Source organism: Mirounga leonina, unplaced genomic scaffold, assembly GCF_011800145.1.
Source record: "Mirounga leonina isolate KUSES-001 unplaced genomic scaffold, KU_Mleo_1.0 Mir_176, whole genome shotgun sequence".
Lineage (NCBI taxonomy): Eukaryota > Metazoa > Chordata > Mammalia > Carnivora > Phocidae > Mirounga > Mirounga leonina.
In genome coordinates this window covers 22,781,369-22,788,399 of record NW_023270454.1, presented here as the reverse complement: position 1 = coordinate 22,788,399, position 7,031 = coordinate 22,781,369, and positions in this window count along the sequence as shown.

Sequence of the window (7,031 nt, the reverse complement as noted above, 5' to 3'; positions counted from 1 at the left end):
ACTACTTCCTAAGGAGAATAAACCAAAAGATTTACCAGATGTATATTATATCATTTTTATAGGATGCTATCTATATTCATGATTAGATCTCCAAGACCTAATAAATTAGAACACTATAATAATCACTCGAATATTTTCTTTATTTTTTAAAAGATTTTATGTATTTATTTGTCAGAGACTGAGAGAGAGAGAGAGTGCACAAGAAGGGGGAGTGGCAGGCAGAGAGAGAAGGAGGCTCTCCACTGAGCAAGGAGACCGATGTGGAACTTGATCCTAGCACCCTGAGAACATGACCTGAGCTGAAGGCAGACGCTTAACCAACTGAGCCACCCAGGCATCCCATATTTTTCTTTATTTTTAACCGTATTAATAATTGTCTAGATCTTCAATTTTCTAAGCCAATAAGACTCTGAGGGTTTTTTTTTTCTCATTTTCTTTTCTATAAACAACATTAATTATTAACACTGGTGTACTCTGTTAAATTATTGCCTATAAACTTCTTGGCACATGGCCTGTCATGGAGTAAGCTCCATGTAAGAGCTAACCACTAATATCTGAAGTTTAAAATTACATAATAAATGTTTCAGTCATAAAAAAAAACTGTACTTATATTTAAAAGAATAGGAAAGATTGGGGTGCCTGGATGGCTCAGTCATTAAGCGTCTGCCTTCAGCTCAGGTCATGATCCCAGGATCTTGGGATCAAGCCCCGCATCAGGCTCCCTGCTCCACGGGAAGCCTGCTTCTCCCTCTCCCACTACCCCCTGCTTGTGTTCCCTCTCTCCCTGTTTCTCTCTGTGTCAAATAAATAAATATAATCTTAAAAAAAAAAAGAATAGGAAAGATAAAGCATTTAAAAAATAATTGGGTACATTCCTTCAAACTCTTAAGAAAGGAGCATCCAAACACATAGTAAAACCCAGCATCTTATATGTAAAGGAAATTATTTCCACTTGTTGAACAAACAGAAATATGCATGCTGTACTGAATAACACTTTTTAAAAACCAAGAATTTTAAGAAAATAGCAATTACCTTACATCCAAACTGTAGTTTTATACAACGTAACTCTTCATGATCAGAGGGTTGCAGTAGCTCAGTATCATTATTATAAATCTGAGTTATTATATTGTAGAAAATAATGATGATGACAATAGTAATTACTATTTGTTGAGCCATCTACTATCGCCAAATAATGTATCAGGCACTATACATCTGTATTACCCAATTTGGCTCTCGTCATAATTTTTCTAGGCAAAATTATTATCTCTATTAAACAGATAAAGGAACTAAGGCTCTGAAAGATATGATTGGTTCAAGTTTCCACATAGAGTCAATGACGACTTAAGATTAAATTTAACTCTGCCTGACACAAGCATCTTTAAAACAACATGTTAATAGAAAGTACTGACTGATAGAATGCAGAAAAACTACAATATTGATTGTGTGAGGTACCAATCAGATTCAGCATGGTACTCTGATTATTCTGTCCTTGCAGTCCATGCCACAAAGTCAAACAGTCAATGATTGCTCTTAAAACTTAAGTAAAAGACACCCAGCTCAATGCACTCTATAATAATGTCTTTGCTTTCATAAGAGTGGGCAAAATGAATATATCTACCACAAGTTTCCATGCTATTTGGACACTTCTCCAAGAATGTGGAGCCAATAGAGTATTAGTAGGTCAAAGTCTAGAAAATTAACTTCATACTGGTTGAAAAAATAATTGAAACACAGAGGTTATAAGCTACTTTTATGCAAGATTATAAAGCATTGAACTGAAAAGATAAGTGTTCGGCAAAGGATTATTTCCTGAAAATTTTCACAGATGGCAGTCACCATGGATGCCAAATAATCACAAGAAGTACCTAAATTTTAGAAAACAAACTTAATTTACTACCCTAACAGTTCTTCAGGAATTGGCTGGTAAATTAAATAAAACATTCAGTGACCATAAATCTATAAGGAAAGAGAATGAGACAGACAGGCAAGCACAGAGAAACTGAACAACTTTGTCTAAAATACTTTAAAAGAATAATATTTGGGCTAGAATATTTGCTAATTCAATTTCTTAGTTGGATTGAATTTAATAATTATTTTTAGTCCCTGAAGAAGTTACACTGAAGAAGAAAGAACACTTGAATAGAATATTAAGAGGTACTTATTCCTAGACCACACAATGGACATTTACTAATAGTTCATTTGGAAATAAAATGCAATCTGAACTATGATTTTATTATAAACATTTTACATAATTTTAAATTTGATATCTTTTCCTTTGTAGAAGAACAACCACCTAATAAAATGTTTACTATTATACAGGGAATAGCATCAACATAATAAAGGAATAAAAACACAGATCTCTGTGTAGAATTTTAAAATTAACTGATGATTTTTCAACTGTTGTAGAAGAGGAGGCAATTACCCAACATTTTTCTAAAAATAGCTACAATTAACAAATAAGTAAGACATGAAAGAAAGTGATGACCATTTTGGCCATATTAAAATTACCACATAAAGTTTCCACTTAAGAACAGAGTTTAAAGCTTATACAATCATATTGTCCAATAATCTATATTTTCTTTTAAAGAAGAGGCTAATTTTAAAAAGAGGCTAATATACATTTTATCCTTTAAGTTGTTTTTAAATAAAGACAGTCATTTACTAGTAGATAAGAGTTTATATAAGAATACTAGAAAAACATCTAATAACTTCATTTGAGGTCGATACTAAAGAGTTAAGAACTAAGTGATTAGATTATATAAAATGTATAAAGCACATAGATCATGAAACATTCCAAGCACTCAAGAAAGTTAAATTATAAATACCTAGAAACAGAATGGAAACCATAGAATCATGTAATGATACAAGAAACAAGGTAGATATTACCAGGATGGAAATGATATAAATGTTAAAAATTAAGGGAGGGAGATCACTCTGAGGCTTCCCCTCCCACTGTCTATAAGTATAAACAACTGTGAAGAAATATGAAACTAGGGAAAATATATTACACAAATGTTTCCAGGCATTGGACATCCAGGCAGCACAGATCCATGATTCCTGAAAAAGGGGATCAATGAGATGATTTCTACAATTTTCTAGTTTTCTGCCTACAGGCAGTTTCTGGACTCTGGTACAGAGAAGAACAAATCCAAAACGTGGTTGTCTATCTTAGTGGAGGAGATAGAGATTGAAATGGAGGGAAATAAAGATGACTTGAATTTGTGAAGCAAAGAATCAGAAAGAACCTGTAGAAAAACAGCTCTAGAAATCTGTATAAAGGTCCCCTTGAGTCTTTAGCCACACACTAACCTGCATGTTTGTGAGGTGAGACTCCCCAAGATGAAGGAAGGAAAGAACAACTATCTCAGAGCTATAAACCAAACACATCCCAGAATTTACACAGGGTTCAAGATCTAGTAAGTGAGAGAAGACAGAATTTATGGAATTATGGGATATTTAACAGAGATCCCCAAACAATTACACCTTAGAGTAAATTCTAGTAAATAGAGCTTACATGCCAGCCTCCACAGGGATAAACTAAACCTCAAGTAAATTAACTATTTGCCAAAACAACTTTTTGCACTTTTTAAAGGAAGACAAGAAAATCCAGATTCTAATATTCAGAATATCTAGCACTGAATAAAACACAACTAGACATATAAAGAAGCAGCAAAATATGATTCATTGTCAGAATTGAAGTCAGCAATGTTGCAGATCCAGAAATTTCAGAAATGAGGGAATTAACAGATAAGCCATTATAATAGCCCCTATAAACTGATTAAAAGGAAAACATAAAAATAGTAGATAAGAAATTTGAATACAAAAAAAATGGAACTTCTAAAAATAAAAAAAATACATTATCTGAAATGAAAATTCACTAAAGAAATTTAAAATCAAAATAGACATTATAGAAAAAGATGAGTAAACCTGAAGCTATAACAACAAAAAAACTCTCCAAACTATAAAACAGAGGGGGGGTGGAAAACACTGAAAAATAATAGATGGGGAGAAAACCAAGCAGTTGGAACACTCATGCAATTGGAAGGCCAAAAGGGAAGGAAAGAGAAGAAGGGACAGAAATTATATTGGAAAAAATAATGCTCAAAAATTTTACAAAATTTATGACAATTAAATTGACAAATCCAAGAGGCTTATCAAGCTCCAAACCGAGGAAATATAAAGAAAATCGGACCCGAGCACACCAAATTCAAATTTCTGAAATCCGTTAAAAAAAATCTTAAAGAATGCTGAAGAGAAAAAGACCTGTTTAATACAAGAGAAGAAAAATAAGAATCATGCCAACTTCTCTTTAGTTCATCTGGGAGAAAAAAAACCTGTCAAGTCCAAATTAAATACCAAAGAAAATACCATTCAAAAGTGAAAGTAAGGTAATTTCCACACAAATAGTAACTGAGAAAGTTTTCTCCATTATAAATAATATTAAAGAAAGTTCTTTAGGCAGAAGGAAAGTAGCACCACATGGAAATCTGTATCCACACAAAGGCATGATGAATGCCAGAAACAGTAAATATGTGAGTAACTATAAAAGACATTTTTTCTTATTCAAAAATTTTATTTAAAAATCAATTATTAAAAGCAGTGCATTTTAGAGTTTATAGCATAGACAAAAATGAATCTATGCAAAATTAAGACAAAGAATGGAAGGAAGAATCAGGGAGGTTATCAATAGGGGGACTTATTTATGTAAAATAGTATGATTTAGGGCATATATGTAAGTGGTATGAGAGTAGCTGGTGACAAGTAATATATAAATATTTAAATACTGGAAATCACTATAAAATAAAATAAAGTTATATAGCTAATGAGACAAAGATGGTGATAAAGTTGAGTTCTAAAAATACTCATTCCAAAATAAGACAAGGGAAAAGAGTAAAAAAGAATAAAAACATGGGTAAAAAGATAGAACAATAAAACATAAAGCAGGATAGATTGTAATCCCAAAGTAAAGCTAGTTATATTAAATATAATTGTGTAAACATTCCAATTAAAAGACAGAAATTGTAAGATTATGTTAATAAATAAAAGCAAGTTACATGTAGTCTGTAACAGAACACACTTTAAAAGTAAAGACATACATAGGTTAAATGAAAAAGTATTTGAAGAAATATGTCATTCAAACACTATTCAGAAAAAGCTGGAACTCAGGCAAACTAGAATTGAGCAAAAGGAATACTTCTAGTAATAAAGAGATATATTTGATCATGTTAAAATGATTAATTCTTTAGGAAGATACAAAAAAAAACATAAATGTCTGCACATTGTAACAGATTCTAAACAAATAAAGCAAAAATTGATAGAACTGAAGGAGTACACAAATCTACTATAGTGTGTGTTATAGCCTATGATTTCAACACTCTTTTTTCTGTAATTAATAGTACAGGTGGGGGCGCCTGGGTGGCTCAGTTGGTTAAGCGACTGCCTTCGGCTCAGGTCATGATCCTGGAGTCCCGGGATCGAGTCCCGCATCGGGCTCCCTGCTCGGCGGTGTGTCTGCTTCTCCCTCTGACCCTCTTCCCTCTTGTGCTGTCTCTCATTTTCTCTCTCAAATAAATAAATAAATAAATAAATAGTACAGGTGGAAATAAAAATATTCAAAAATAACACTGTCAACCAACTCCACCCAAGAACTACAGAACAGAAATTCCTTCCAAGTGCACACAGAACATTCACAAAGATATACCCAGGGCAGTGAAAAATATTCAATAAATTTAAAAGAGGTGAACTAATCAAATATTTGTTTTCTGATTACAATGGAATAAAATTAGAAATCAATAACAAGGAAATCTAGAAAATCCCCAAATAGCTGGAAATTAATCAATATGTTTGAATAGAGCCCATGAGCCAAGGGAGACATCTCAAGGGCAATTCAAAAACATTGAGAAATGAATGAAAATGAAAATATAGTATATAAAAATTGTGGGATGCACTTATATCAGTGCTTAAGTAGTAATTATTTGTAGCTTTAAAGATTTATATTAGAGAAGGAAAAGGGTTTAAAACTAATGATCTAAATTTCCACTTTAGGAAGTGATAATATGATATCACATTAAATGAAAAGGAAATAAAGGGAAATAACAACAAAAAGAAAGTGTTGGTAAATTAGGAAAAAAATAGAAAAAAATCAATGAAAGTACAAGCATATTCTTTGAAAAGATAAATAAAATTGATACATTTTTAGCTAGGCTGATCAAGAGGGGGAAAAAAGCTCTAAGTTACCAATAACAAGGAGACATCACTACATAATGAACAGACACTAAAAAGATAATTAAGATTACTATGAACAATTTCATGTCATTAAAATTGACAAATTAGATACAATACTTAAATTCCTTGACAGATACAAATTAATAAAACTGATCTAGGAGGAAATAGAAAATCTTAGTAACCCTATTTCTATGAAAGAAATTGAATTCATAATTTAAAACTCAACAAAAAAAATTCTGGATCCAGATGGTATCACTGAGTTTTACAAATTTTGAGTAAGACTTAAATACTAGTCAGGGTGCCTGGGTGTCTCAGATGGTTAAGTGTCTGCCTTTGGCTCAGGTCATGATCTCCAGGTCCTGAGATCTAGCCCCATGTTGGGCTCCTCACTAAGTGGGGAGTTTGCTTCTCCCTCGCCCTCTGCCTCTCCCCCTGCTTGTGCTTTCTCTGTCTGTCTCTCTCTCGCTCGCTTAAATAAATAAATAAAATCTTAAAAAAAAAAGAAATAAATGACTAGTCTAACACACATTCTTTTAGAAAAATAGAAGAAGGGTACATTTCCCCAACTAATTTTTTAAGAATAAAACTACCCCTATATCAGAGACATTCCAAAGGGAAAAATTATAGGCCAACATCCCTTATAAACGTAAATGCCAAAATCGTTAACATAATTTTAATAAGACGAATTGAAAAAGAATAATATATCATGACAAAATGAGGCTTATCCCAGGTATGCATGTTAGTTCAACTACAAAAAAAATTAATGTATTCCTCTGTAAAGACTAAAAGAAAAAAATGAAAACATG